Source organism: Sphaeramia orbicularis, chromosome 4 (assembly GCF_902148855.1).
Source record: "Sphaeramia orbicularis chromosome 4, fSphaOr1.1, whole genome shotgun sequence".
Lineage (NCBI taxonomy): Eukaryota > Metazoa > Chordata > Actinopteri > Kurtiformes > Apogonidae > Sphaeramia > Sphaeramia orbicularis.
The window spans coordinates 57,406,701-57,421,472 of NC_043960.1; the positions used below are offsets into that span (position 1 = coordinate 57,406,701).

At 43.1% G+C, this 14,772-nt stretch overlaps 1 long non-coding RNA gene across 1 annotated transcript; it reads right to left on the bottom strand.

Annotated features, from left to right (window-relative positions):
• Positions 1 to 3,051: 3,051 nt before the first annotated feature.
• Positions 3,052 to 14,556, bottom strand: LOC115418564 (uncharacterized). The gene is made up of 4 exons (XR_003935318.1): positions 14,293 to 14,556; positions 6,997 to 7,214; positions 3,489 to 3,521; positions 3,052 to 3,079 (listed from the first exon to the last, which is right to left on the bottom strand). It is a non-coding gene; the product is annotated as an uncharacterized LOC115418564 (long non-coding RNA).
• Between the last annotated feature and the right edge of the window lie 216 nt (positions 14,557 to 14,772).

The window sequence follows — 14,772 nt, forward strand, 5'->3', positions numbered from 1 at the left end:
ACTCTGACAGAATCAGGACCATCATCAGTAGACTTACCTGAACAGGTGAGGGACAGGGTGGAGCCAGTGTACCCACTATCTGTTCTCACACAGTCCATCAGTGCAGATGTAGAGAGAAGACAGGTGGGGCTGATGTGCCACTGAGGACCAAGTGGATCAGATCTTCTCCCAGAAACAGCAGATCCACAGTCCAGTCGACGACATATAACATCTGCTTCCTTCAGGGTCCAGGGGTCATAATAATCCACATCTCTCCATTCTCCATGATGTTTGATCTGTACTGTACCGTTACAGCGACTGGCTCCTCCCACCAGTCTGACATCATCAGGATCTGATCAAATACAAGTGACAGATAAATGAGCTCAAAGTGAGTGAACTGATGTCAGCTGGTGTCAGTCAAAGCTCCGCCCACCTGTGCAGGTAAGGTCCACAGCTGTTCCAGATGAGCAGGTCTGTGCCCCTGAGCTTCCACAGTCCAGCAGAGCAGACTCATGGCCTTCACACTGGAACGTCTGCACCACAGGAGCCTCCGCTGCTCCAGAGAGCACCCCCTGGAGGAGCCCAGGAGCCCCACAGCCCAGCTCCCTACAGACCACCTGGGCACCAGGAAGGTCCAAGTGTCCTTCACACACTGAGGACCAGGACCTGGACTGGGGAGAGTGGACCTCCAGTCTGCCTGAACACACACTGGACCCATGGACCAGTCTGACAGAGTCTGTGGACACAGATGGAAGAAGACTAGAATCAGACTAGAGTCTGAAGTGGACTCGAAGGGACTGTAGTGGACTGGAGGAGACCAGGGTCTGGGGGTTTGGACTATATAGTGGATTTTACTGGACTGTAGTGGACTGGAGTAGAACAGGGTCTGGGGGTTCAGACTATATAGTGGATTTTACTGGACTGAGGTGGACTGGAGTAGACCGGGGTCTAGGGCTTGGACTATATAGTGGATTTTATTGGACTGTAGTGGACTGGAGTAGACCAGGGTATAGGGCTTGGACTATATAGTGGATTTTACTGGACTGTAGTAGACTGGAGTAGACTGGGTTCTGGGGGCTTGGACTATTAAGTGGATTTTACTGGACTGTAGTGGACTGGAGTAGACTGGGGTCTGGGGATTTTGACTATAGTGGATTTTACTGGACTGTAGTGGACTGGAGTAGACCAGGGTATAGGGCTCGGACTATATAGTGGATTTTACTGGACTGTATTGGACTGGAGCAGACCAGGGTCTGGGGGTTTGGACTATATAGTGGATTTTACTGGACTGTAGTGGACTGGAGTAGACCAGGGTCTGGGGGTTCAGACTAAATAGTGGATTTTACTGGACTGTAGTGGACTGGAGTAGACCAGGGTCTGGGGCTTGGAATATACAATGGATTTTACTGGACTGAGGTGGACTGGAGTAGACCGGGGTCTAGGGCTTGGACTATATAGTGGATTTTATTGGACTGTAGTGGACTGGAGTAGACCAGGGTATAGGGCTTGGACTATATAGTGGATTTTACTGGACTGTAGTGGACTGGAGTAGACTGGGTTCTGGGGGCTTGGACTATTAAGTGGATTTTACTGGACTGGAGTGGACTGGAGTAGACTGGGGTCTGGGGATTTTGACTATAGTGGATTTTACTGGACTGTAGTGGACTGGAGTAGACCAGGGTATAGGGCTCGGACTATATAGTGGATTTTACTAGACTGTATTGGACTGGAGTAGACCGGGATCTGGGGGTTCGGACTATATAGTGGATTTTACTGGACTGTAGTGGACTGGAGTAGACCAGGGTATAGGGCTCGGACTATATAGTGGATTTTACTAGACTGTATTAGACTGGAGTAGACCGGGATCTGGGGGTTCGGACTATATAGTGGATTTTACTGGACTGTAGTGGACTGGAGTAGACCAGGGTATAGGGCTTGGACGATACAGTGGATTTTACTGGACTGTAGTGGACTGGAGTAGACCGAGGTCTGGGGCTTGGACTATATAGTGGATTTTACTGGACTGTAGTGGACTGGAGTAGACCAGGGTTGGGGCTTGACTATATAGTGGATTTTACTGGACTGTAGTGGACTGGAGTAGACCAGGGTTGGGGCTTGACTATATAGTGGATTTTACTGGACTGTAGTGGACTGGAGTAGACCAGGGTCTGGGGGTTTGGACTATATAGTGGATTTTACTGGACTTTAGTGGACTGGAGTAGACCAGGGTCTGGGGGTTTGGAATATATAGTGGATTTTACTGGACTGGAGTGGACTGGAGTAGACCGGGGTCTGGGGGTTTGGACTATATAGTGGATTTTACTGGACTGTAGTGGACTGGAGTAGACCAGGGTCTGGGGGTTTGGACTATATAGTGGATTTTACTGGACTGTAGTGGACTGGAGTAGACCAGGGTTGGGGCTTGACTATATAGTGGATTTTACTGGACTGTAGTGGACTGGAGTAGACCAGGGTCTGGGGGTTTGGACTATATAGTGGATTTTACTGGACTGTAGTGGACTGGAGTAGACCGGGGTCTGGGGGTTTGGACTATATAGTGGATTTTACTGGACTGTAGTGGACTCACATTCATATGTGTTTGTGTTTGTTTCTTCTGTGGGACATGATGTTCATCAGCTGTTTGTTTGTGGACAAGGATATTATTGATTGATTGATTGGTTCCATCAGTTTGTGTGAGTTGACATTAAATGTGAGTTGAAGTCTTGGACCGACCAGGATCTGAGAGTCCACAGAGTCTGGAGCCCACAGTGACAGTGGAAGGGTTAGGGTTCAGTGTTCATGCTCTTACCTGAACAACTCAGCTCCAGGAATGAAAAGAGAGATGAACTAGATGTAAAACAGTCCCTCAGTTCAGATTCATCACAGTCTGGTCTGATCCACCAATTGTCTCTTTCTGAACCAGTGTTTCTGTCTCTCACTGAAACTGCAGATCCACAGTTCAGTTCTGCACAAACTCTGTTTCCTAACTTCCTGTACCAGTATAACCCTTCCACTGGTTTCCAGTTTCCATCCTGTTGTTTCATCTCCAGGTCACCATGACAACGACTGGCTCCTCCCACCAACCTGAAGTGGACAGACTCTGTAGAAATAAGACAGATCAGTCAGAGTCCGGTCCAGAACCACACCAGCCCATCTGGACCACATGGACTGGATTATTGAGCACATCTGGTTTCCATGTGTGAACAGTGTTTTCAGTCCCACTGACAGATTTTGTGTCCAAACGGACTCAGTTCATCCCTCATTCATTCAGTCAGTGAATTGAATGGCTCAGTCTGCTCCTGTTTGTCAGTGTTTCCTTCACTTGTGGATCTTTAAAGCCACACTTGTCCAAATGTCAGGAACAGCAGCTGAGCGTGCTCAGTGGAGCTTCTGTAAACCCATCATTCCTGAATCCTCTGCATTAGCTCCAGTTTGTTCAGATGAAAACCACCTGAACCAGGATGTTCAGCTTCAGCCCAGTTCACATCCCTCCTTTGTGCATTTCTTACCTGTGGAAGTGCTGTTGTTTTCAGACAGGAGCCCTGCAGGAAAAACACAAAGGACAGCCGTGAAAACAGGACAATATGGTGCCGGTCTTCTTCCAGTTGAGTGGACGCTGGTGTGACCTGCTGCCGCTGCTCACCAGCAATTTTACAGTGTTTTATCCTCCTCAGACCCAGCGATGGGTTTTCTGTCCACATTTGTGGAAAAGAGTTTCACAACTTTATACAAAAAAAGAAAAGAAAACTGTCCACCACAAAGGACATTCCATCAAAATGTTAAAAACTGCATCTGAAAAAACTGTTGCATCATGATGTTTCCAACATAGGCACTGATTTAACAAACAACAAAAAAAGCTTGTACTTTGCTGACATTTCCTGGGTCTGAGGAGGTGAAATGGTTTTTATGCCCGAAGTGAACTGAGTAATTGTACGTATGTGAGAACCAAGCGACTATATCTCTTCTCACTAGTGCAACAGTTGCTTTTCCTGCACTTTGTTGTCAGAGGGCTAACACTAGCCTACCTATTGGATCACTTCACCCAGCTTCGCTGATCCACCTGTCGCTGCTGCCGCTATGTGGGCCTGTGAGTTCCATATCTGGTCTGAGATCAGCTGGCTGTTCCTGCGGACATATCACCGTCCCATGTCAGGTCTCTGACAGTACACAGCCGCCGAGCTCCTCTGGCTCCGCTGTCATCTGCTCGCACCTCCACCTCCAGTGTTGCGCCACCACCCAGACGTCGCGCTTCTCCCCCAAAAGAGATACATCTATTGTGGGTCCCGCAGGATTTTCCAATACGGCAGCTCAAACACAATGAGGTCCTTCTGTTAATATTAAAAGTATAAAATATAAAAAGTAAATTTTTCCGCCACAATACGCACACTTAAGACCTTTTCAAATCCCACACAACAAAAAAACTGGTCTAACTATCCACATGGACATGCTCCAAACACACATACAGCACCAGAAGGACTCAGTTACTAAAACCAAATCCAACTACTGTTCTGCTTTAATCATCTCTTCAGAAGGAAACACCAAACACTGTTCACCCTGCTCAATTAAACTCTCCAGCCACCTGACTCCCAGCCCCCCCACTTGTACTCATCGAGCGTCTGTCAATCTCTACTTCAGTTCTTTAATGAGACAATCCTCTACATCCACCTGCACCTCCGTCCAAACTCAGCGCCTGCCACTCCACCTGAACCACTCACCCTGCCACAGTCATTTTCCAGTTTTCAACTCCCTGATACCTCTGTAATCTTCAGCCTCATCAAAAACTCCAAACCCTCCATCTGTCACCTTGACCCCCCCCCCCCCCCCCCCCCACACACACACACACACACACACACACACACACACAAACACCTCCGGTCAAATCCTTCCTCTCTCCATCTGCCATCACTCACTCTTCCCTGACCACTGGAACTGTTCCTCCACAATTCAAGCTGCAGTCGTCACCCCCATCCTCAAAAAACCTGGTCTAGACCTGGTCTGGTTATAATAGTTTTGGATTTTTAATTATAGTTTAGTTTTAATTAGTTTTGACTTTTTTTTCTCTTATTCAGTTAGTTTTAATTAGTTTTTAGAGCAGGTTTGTTAGTTTTTATTAGTTATCGTTTTTTTCTGAATGCTTAGTTTTAGTTTAGTTTAGTTTAGTTTTAGTATTAGTTTTAGTTATTTCATATATTTTATCTTCCTCATCATCCTATTCAAAGAAATTAGTGAGGCGTGGATATGGGTTACCCTGGACACTTTATTTGGGGGTCGGGTTAGGGCGGCTCATGGACTGAGCAGAGACACAATGTACCGTACAATGTATAAATTCCCTATAGCAGGTTGAGGGGGGGTGCAATCCATACACGTCACTTACGTGAAACAATGCGAAGATGTGCAAAGCAGGAGAGGAGATGCACAAAGCAGCCAGCAGTTAAACCAGATAGAAACATATATAACCAGCTAACCAGCAGTTAAAGCAGATAGAAACATATATAAACCAGCTAACCAGCAGTTAAAGCAGATAGAAACATATATAAACCAGCTAACCAGCAGTTAAAGCAGACAGAAACATATACAAACCACTTATAAACATATCTAACCCAGTTCCTCAGCAGTAAACCACACCTTAGCAGATATCTCATATCTCAATCATCTCCAGTTCCATTATTAGCCAACTTTGCTTCAGTTCAGTTCAGCTAGCTGTAGCTAGTAACATCAAACGTTTTTTAACATTCTAACAGGTTCCATACCTCTGTAATTGGATTAGTTTTCATCCTCCTCTTTTCTCCTCTTCTAAACTGTGCAGTTCAGGGCTTGGAAGGCCTTTTCATGGTGATAAACTCTCCAGTTTTAACCTGGATGCTACTTCAACACTGACTCTGTCCTTTAGCTCTGCTCTGTCTCTGTCACTCACGCGCACACACACGGTACGCCAAAAAAAAAAAAAAAAAAAAAAAAAAAAAACCCGACCCATGTATCACTACAGTAAACCCCAGACAGGACTGTGCTCCTTTGTCCCAGCTTTAGTCTGTATGTTCCAGGTAGAGTGGGGACCAGAAGACGACTGGAAACCACCAGTGAGCACACATGACAGACTGTGAAGTGTCGTATGGTGTCACCAGCTCAAACTGCTGGAGCCAAATAAATCAATTTCATATCAATCCGACATTGACAAAGACGAAAACGAAGGGAATTGTATCCATAATTTTTATACGTTTTAGTTAGTTTTGTAAGCTCACAATACAGTTTCAGTTAGTTATCGTTTTTTTCTTTTAATTAGAGTTTTTATTAATTTCAGTTAACGAAAATGTTTTTTCAATTTTAGTTTTCGTCATTTCGTTCGTTTTCGTTAACGATAATAACCTTGGTCTAGACCCCAACAACATCCGTAACCTCCACCCCATCTCTAACCTACCTTTCATTTCCAAAATTATTGAAAAGATAGCCGCCACTTAACTCCACACATGTATTGACCAATAGTCTCCATGAGCCTTTCTGGTCTGGTTTTCACCCCCACCACAGCACAGAAACTGCTGGAATCAGCAGCTGCTGTGACAAACAGGAAGTGGATCAGTAAAGGTGGTTCAGACTCTTCATGTACTGGTGTGTGTTGAGAGGAAACACAACATGTATGTGTTTGATCCTGATCCATAACTCCAACACAGACGAGTTAAAGACACAACCTGAGGCTGATGAAAGCACAACACACATTTGCACTGGTTTATCCCATGGTATCTATGACAGAAGTCAATAATGGACCCAGTCAGCAGCTCTTCCTTCTAAATCAGCTCTGACACTGTCACTGTTGGAACAGACAGGATTCATCAAACCAACATTTGACTGGATTCACACTGATCTGAGTTGGACCCTCAGGTACCATCATGACAGTCACATGACCATCAGCACACGCTAGGATTGATATCAAATGCACACATGACATGTCTGTAACCATGGAGATGAACCTGTCAAATAGCAGTTAACCCTTTCAGCTCCGTGTCCGTCCATCGTTCCACCTACCTTGAATGGAAATGCAAAGGAAAACCAGGACGTATGGTGCGTGGTCCATGTCCAGTCAGACGCTCTTCTCTTCTTGGAGCTGATCTCAAGTTGATTGGCGGGTCATCCGGATCCACCGTGTGCTTTTAAAGGTGACAGAAGGAGGAACTGTGTGGTGTGTGGTTACCACGGAGATGGAAGACCACATCCTGTTTCCTGGTCCACATCACTGACTGTCTCTGGACAATGAAATGGACATAGTTGAAAGACGCTAGAAAAGTATAAAGCAAATTAGACTATTGGTATAATTATTGGACATTGTTGTGTTATTATCATTATTACAACAGTTATTACCCCACCCCCACCCCCCACCCCCCACCTTCTCAGTCCCCTCTTCCACTTTTCCCTATCAACCCTGATCAGTCTATATTGTTTAGTTGCTCTTAAAAATACAAAAGAATTCATTCATCTCTGATGTTTCCAGTGTGTTCAGTAAACGTCCAATGAAGAGACCAGGGCCGGACTGAGACTCATTTTCAGCCCTGGAGTTTCATACCTCACACCGGCCCACTTTAGATCACGACCGATTATTATTAAAATAATGCAATTATAACCTTACATGTTAGGTCTACACACTGTTCTGCAAAGCCTTCTAATTCAGTGTATTTTCTAAAATATTTCCAATTCAGCGCAAGTAAAGGTTGCTTCACAATGTGGATTTATTTCAACAGTGAGTGCACATCGACATCTCCAACATTATTATTCCTCACAACACAACAATAACAGAATCTATATTTTTGTTCTTATAAGTGTTAACATTTTTTAAACCTTTAAAATGTTTGAAATGAAATGAAAGTATAAAAATATTAAAAATTAAAAAAAAAAAAAAAAAAGCTTGCTGCACTTTCTAATAACTATTATTTTTGTATCCTCTGCAACAAAAGATTTCCATCACAACTTACTTGCAGTTTGTTCCATCGATGCTATTGAAAACTTTTGGTTCAGTGATATTAGGGGTTTGATGAGGATGATAAGAAAAAAATATGTGTATCCTGTGACTGAGGGTGAGCAAAGCAATCAAAGCTAACAACAGGCTCCTCTTCATCTGTGTCATTTGTGCCTAGTGGTTCAGGGTTGTGCTGCTGAGCTGCTCCTCTGTCATCAGTAGACTCTGCTCTCCCTTTCACACTTCCTCCTGTTTCCCTAGACTCGCCTGCACCTGGATCACAATGAAAAATAATATCTACAGACATTTGGACTTACTGAACCAGTTCAGATCTTTACATTGGCTAAATATGCAGGTTTATTTAATATTACTTTATGCTATTGCCTTTCAGTTGTGGGCTTTGTGTATTTACTGTCTCACTTTTTATAATAAAAATTAAAATAGGTCAGGACTATGGTTTGGGTCTAGACAGTGGTTTTAGTGGAACTACTGCTTGTTCACAGTCTGTTCCAACAGCTCACCTTTTCCTTCCATCCTGACAGGAGCAATCCCCTCATCACTACTGGCTCCTGGCTCTGCTTCTGACACTAAAGCACAGTTTCAAATGCTCAGAATTCTCAGCACAAATCTCCTATTGTCAAAGCCTTGGTGTCAGTTTCATTCATGTAGTGCTGAATCATCTCAGATACCTTTCATACTGAACAGGCCTACACCATACTCTTCATTGGAGCCTATTTCTTCTAATCCTCTTCCCTCTGTGATCAGTCCTACCTGCCCACTCTGGACTTGTGGGCTCATGGCTGGTGTCTGCTGCTGGATGTTCTTTCTGAATCTGAGAAGCTACAAGACAAAGTTTCCCTATTACGTTGCGTCGCGTCATACTATTATTTAAATGACATAACGTTATGTTCCACGCCACAATGCCACACAATTCACTGACTCGATAATTACCTAACTTGAAAGGTGGTTTACCCGGTTCATCGTCTTTATTAGTTGTTTCCAACCGGGAAGTCGTTTTTGTGAAAAAGTTGCAGATTTTGTCACATTTGGCTGCGTTTGCTTCCAGAGCTTTCCTCTTTTTCATTCTTGCCTTCTCCACACCACCCTTGCTCTTTCTATTCTCCATGTTTCAAACAGCAAACACAGCTGACCATCGACATAGCCTACAGAGCACAGATCGTAAATGCTCCACAGCTACAGTACAGAGCTACTAACCGTATGCAAGGAGATGTTACGCCAGGTCGCGGTGTGTCCGCAAAAAAAACAGGAAGAAAACAAACAGTTTACTAGTAGAGGGGGTGGGGCCCAGGAACAGCAGCTGCAGATTACGTGGTCAACTCAGTGCTATGACTGAACACCAGCCCCCCAAAAATAAATACATAAAATATTAAATACATATTTAAAGTGAACTCCGGCCCTCGCGGCCCAAATATTATACCGGCCCACCGGGAATTGTCCCGGTCCTCCCGATTAGCCAGTCCGGGCCTGGAAGAGACCATAATGCATCAGTGTCCAAGTAAAGTCCGAGTAAAGTTTGTCCAAAATGTTCTTAAACTGCAACAGTAATGTGTTCGTGGTGGTTCTTCTGGGTTCAACTGGACTGGTTTAGCTCTTTGGAAAATGTTTCATCTGTCGTCCAACAGACTTCTGAAGTTCTAATAAACCTGTGGGGAGTGGTCTTATAAACCTATGGGGGAGTGGTCTTATAAACCTATGGGGGAGTGGTCTTATAAACCTGTGAGGGAGTGGTCTTATAAACCTGTGGGGGAGTGGTCTTATAAACCTTTGGGGGAGTGGTCTTATAAACCTGTGGGGGAGTGGTCTTATAAACCTATGGGGGAGTGGTTTTATAAACCTGTGGGGGAGTGGTCTTATAAACCTATGGGGGAGTGGTCTTATAAACCTGTGGGGGAGTGGTCTTATAAACCTGTGGGGGTGTGGTCTTAAAAACGTGTGGGAGGGAGTGGTCTTATAAACCTGTGGGGGAGTGGTCTTATAAACCTTTGGGGGAGTGGTCTTATAAACCTATGGGGGAGTGGTCTTATAAACCTGTGGGGGAGTGGTCTTATAAACCTTTGGGGGAGTGGTCTTATAAACCTATGGGGGAGTGGTCTTATAAACCTGTGGGGGAGTGGTCTTATAAACCTATGGGGGAGTGGTTTTATAAACCTGTGGGGGAGTGGTCTTATAAACCTATGGGGGAGTGGTCTTATAAACTTATGGGGGAGTGGTCTTATAAACCTGTGGGGGTGTGGTCTTAAAAACCTGTGGGGGGAGTGGTCTTATAAACGTGTGGGGGGGAGTGGACTTATAAACTTGTGAGGGGTGTGGTCTTATAAACCTGTGGGGGGAGTGGTCTAATGAACATGTGGGGGGAGTGGTCTTATAGACTTATGGGGGGAGTGGTCTTATAAACCTGTGGGGGGGTGTGGTCTTATAAACCTATGGGGGGTGTGGTCTGTGCAGGTGTTAGTCCATATGCTAATGACCTTCAGTCAGGGCTGTCCAACCCTGGTTCTCCAGATCTACTGTCCTCTATGTTTTAGTGTGTGTCAGACCACTCCCCCATGGGTTTATAAGACCACTCTCCCTATTTCTTCATTTATGTTCATTTCGTAGATGTAAACATTTTCATTACGGAATTTTTTCACTCAAAAATATAAGAAAAAACTTTGGAGTTGATATTATTTTTCAGTTCTTATCCTATTATTTATATTATTTCACTGGTCCGGCCCACTTTAGATCAAAATTTTATCAATGTCATTTTCCTTCGTTAGGTGTCTGATGCCTCAGATCATCACTGGACTAACTGTTGGGTTTGACATTTTGTTATAATTTTGTAGCCAATTCAAATCTTAATGATTATCTTCTAAAACCTCTTGTACTTTCTCAACAGATTTTAGACTGTTAGAATGTTAAGAATTATTTTAATATGACAGTGTTCACAATTTTCTCCTTTGCAGTATTATCTCTAGTTTCTGTATTCCTATAAACCCCAAATGGACTAGTTGATGTAGCTAAGCTAGGCTCATGGGATGATAAGGGGTCTGCCTCTGTGTCCAACTTCTCCTGCAGTTCACACACACACACACACACACACACACACACACACACACACACACACACACACACACACACTCACACTCACACACACACACACACACACACACACACACCAGAGGTGATTTCTCTCAGACTGCAGTGGAAGCTCATCTTCTCCTAAAATGACTCAAATTAAATGCTCAAATCTGTTCAGTTGTGTTGACATTTCATTGACTCCAAATGTGTTAGAACACGTTCATCTCACAGACGAGTTCGTTCAGAATCAGCTTTATCACAGATCAGTGGACTGGATGTTGTTCACTTCTCCTCCATTCCTGTGTCTGTGTTTTCTCCTCCATCTCTGCTCAGTGCATTTGTCGTAGACGCTCAGCGTCCATGCACTTCAATGGGACTGAGTGGAACTGGCTTTTTCATTGCCTCAAAACTGGACGATAATTGGATAAATGCCACCATATTGTCCCGCCCCCGGACGCTCAGCGTCTCTGGGGGTGAACGGAGCTGTGGGCGGAGCTCGACCGGGCTGGACGCTGAGCTTCCACCTGCTGATTGGAGGATCGGTCCAAAGACTGAATCCCGTTTGATTGACAGCTGTTTTCAGATCTGCTCCTTCACTGACACAGTTCAGTTTAAAACCGTCACACATTCTGCTGTGGAATCAGACAAACCACTACGAAATGAACTGTTCATTTACTACACTGGAAATAAAACACACTCATTGTACTTTCTTGTTTCATTTTAACATAATTTCAGTGTTTTCTTGTTTAGTTGGTTCGATAAGGTCACTGAGCATTTTCTTAAAAAGGAACGAATTTATGTTTAAAAAACTGGACATTTTTTTTGATGTAAGCCGACAATGAGCTTCTCCTGTCTGAAAGATGAGCAGCCGACACACACACACACACACACACACACACACACACACACACACCTTCAGATGGGCTCCTACTCCTCTTCCTGTTTAAGCTCAGCTGAAGAAAATCACCGACCAGTTCACTTCATTCCAAACCACTGTCCAAACACAGATCGAACTCACAGACTCACCAGTAATCGAGCCAACGCCCAATTTCCACAAACACTTCACCTACAAGGCACTTTAATGCACGCAATGTACTTTACACCCACACAAAGAACACAAGCGTCACAGAACATAGAACACAAACATTTATGTGCAGTTTGTCAAAGCAGCAGAACTCCTTAAAACGCAACAGTAACATATGAGGAACCTCTGAGACTTCCACTGTACTTTTGAACATGTGTTTTCTAGAATTTGCACAGTATACATATACATATACATATACATACACATATACATATACATACACATATACATACACATATACATATACATACACATACACATATACATACACATACACATACACATATACATATACATATACATACACATACACATACACATATACATACACATACACATTCACATATACATACACATATACATATACATACACATATACATATACATACACATATACATACACATACACTTATACATACACATATACATACACATACATATATACATACACATACATACACATATACATACACATACACATATACATACACATACACATATACATACACAAACACATATTCATACACATACACATATACATACACATACACATACAAATACACATACACATATACATACACATATACATACACATACATATACATATACATACACATACACATATACATACACATACACATTCACATATACATACACATATACATATACATACACATATACATACACATACACATACACATATACATACACATATACATACACATACACATATACATACACATATAAATATACATATACATATACATACACATATACAAACTCCTCCACTTTTCATCTCAGTATATTCACTCATACTCCAACACACCAACATATCCTGCATTCTCCTCTACTCACAGACTTTTTTTTTTTTACCCACACTCCTCTGTCCTCTGCTCACTCACTTTCCACACAATCACACACAAACATCCAATCCAATGGATTCATACAACAGCCATGTTACATGCAGGATTATTTAACATCAAGCAGGTGTGAGCTGATATTACAGCATACAATTCTAGGACAGATATAACATTATTCTAGAATATCCCATAAGGCGCCCACGCAGAGGACTGCATGAATCTGCAGAGTCCTGAACTAACTCACTAAGGCTCACTACTTTCTTGTAAAATGGACAATGCACAATTAATTTACACAACTCCTTGCAAACAACAGATGAACTTTGAATATTTCAGACTCTGGTCCCTTTTTCTACCAGTTCCTACACCTTCTGTACAGTACTTACACCACAGGCTGGACTGTAGATAAGCAAAGGCATGTCAGAGAACACTAGAACCATGACTCCAAATAATGCAGTGGACCGTATTCATAGATCCAATCCTGTCCCCAGGGCCGAGGACTGACACAGCACTCACACTCATTTACTTCTGCTCTGTCTCAACAAAACACTTTGTCCCTCATGGACGGCACATAAACTCTGAACTGCCAGTTCTTAACCCTTTCATGCATGAATATGAGAACCTTAATCAAGATTTTTTTCCTGAGTGTTTTTATTCATCTTTAGGCATGAAAAAAAAACACACAATTTGACTGATTTTTTAATGAATCTATTTTTCATGGAGTTACAAAAATGTCCACTCAGCTGGACACCATGAGTTTAATTTTAGAAGCAAAGAAACATGCATTTACTGATGTTCAGTGGGAAAACTATGAAGTAAAAACACTTTTAATGCTGCTAATCTGATGTTTTCTCACATTTTAACACACCTGCATGGAGATAATAGGCTAAAAATAACCTTTTTGTTAAAAGAAAAAAAAAACGAAAACAAACTGTTAATTACAGTCTAATGACAATTGCCTTTTTTTTTTTACACTCAGACATGTTAGTGCAGATCAGGTTTATCTAGAACAGCACAGTTACAGTAATGGTATGAATGTCAGTGTATGGGATGATGCAGAAGTGTCCACTGTGAAGCTGATATGGAACTAAAACAACCAAACCCATGAATACACAAGAGAACACCTTTGAACAGCTGTCCACTGTAGTGACCACTATGCATGAAAGGGTTAAAAACCAGACCTGGGTCCATTTATGGAAGGCACCCAGGGGTCCCAGGGCCTGTTGGTGAGTGCAGGTTCCCCAGATCACATCCAATCACTTTGCAGTTCTTTTTCCAACAGAGCCCAAATTCTCCTCACAGTAAGCTGTGATGAGACTGTGCACGTATTTGGATAGAAAGAAAGCTCTTACCTTTAGTTTGGGCCCAAACACAGCGTCACCACGACCCATCTGTGAATCCACCAAGGCCTCTGTCCAGCCCCACGGTGGGCACCAACTGTTGAGGCTCAAATAACGAAGAAACCACGACTTCAGGATGCTCTCAGGGAACATCTGCCTTTCTTTATTCAACAGCTTTTATACAGAGGCGTAGGCACATCCTTACTGCCATAAAAGGAACGAACCATTCACTACGTGTGTGATAAACACTTTTGCCAAATATGATGTTATGTTATAAGTGACTTTGTTTTGAACATGGCTTTCGTTGGAACTCCCTCTTTTCTGCTCCCAGATCAAATTTCCACACGGTGCTCTGGACACAAACAGGATTTAATAGAAGTTACTCAACTTCATGAAATAAGATACGCACACTGAAGAATTTCCCTGATAACACCCACTCTCTCTGCTCTCCCTCCCACCAGCCTCTAAAACCCTCTAGATCCTGCCTTTTGG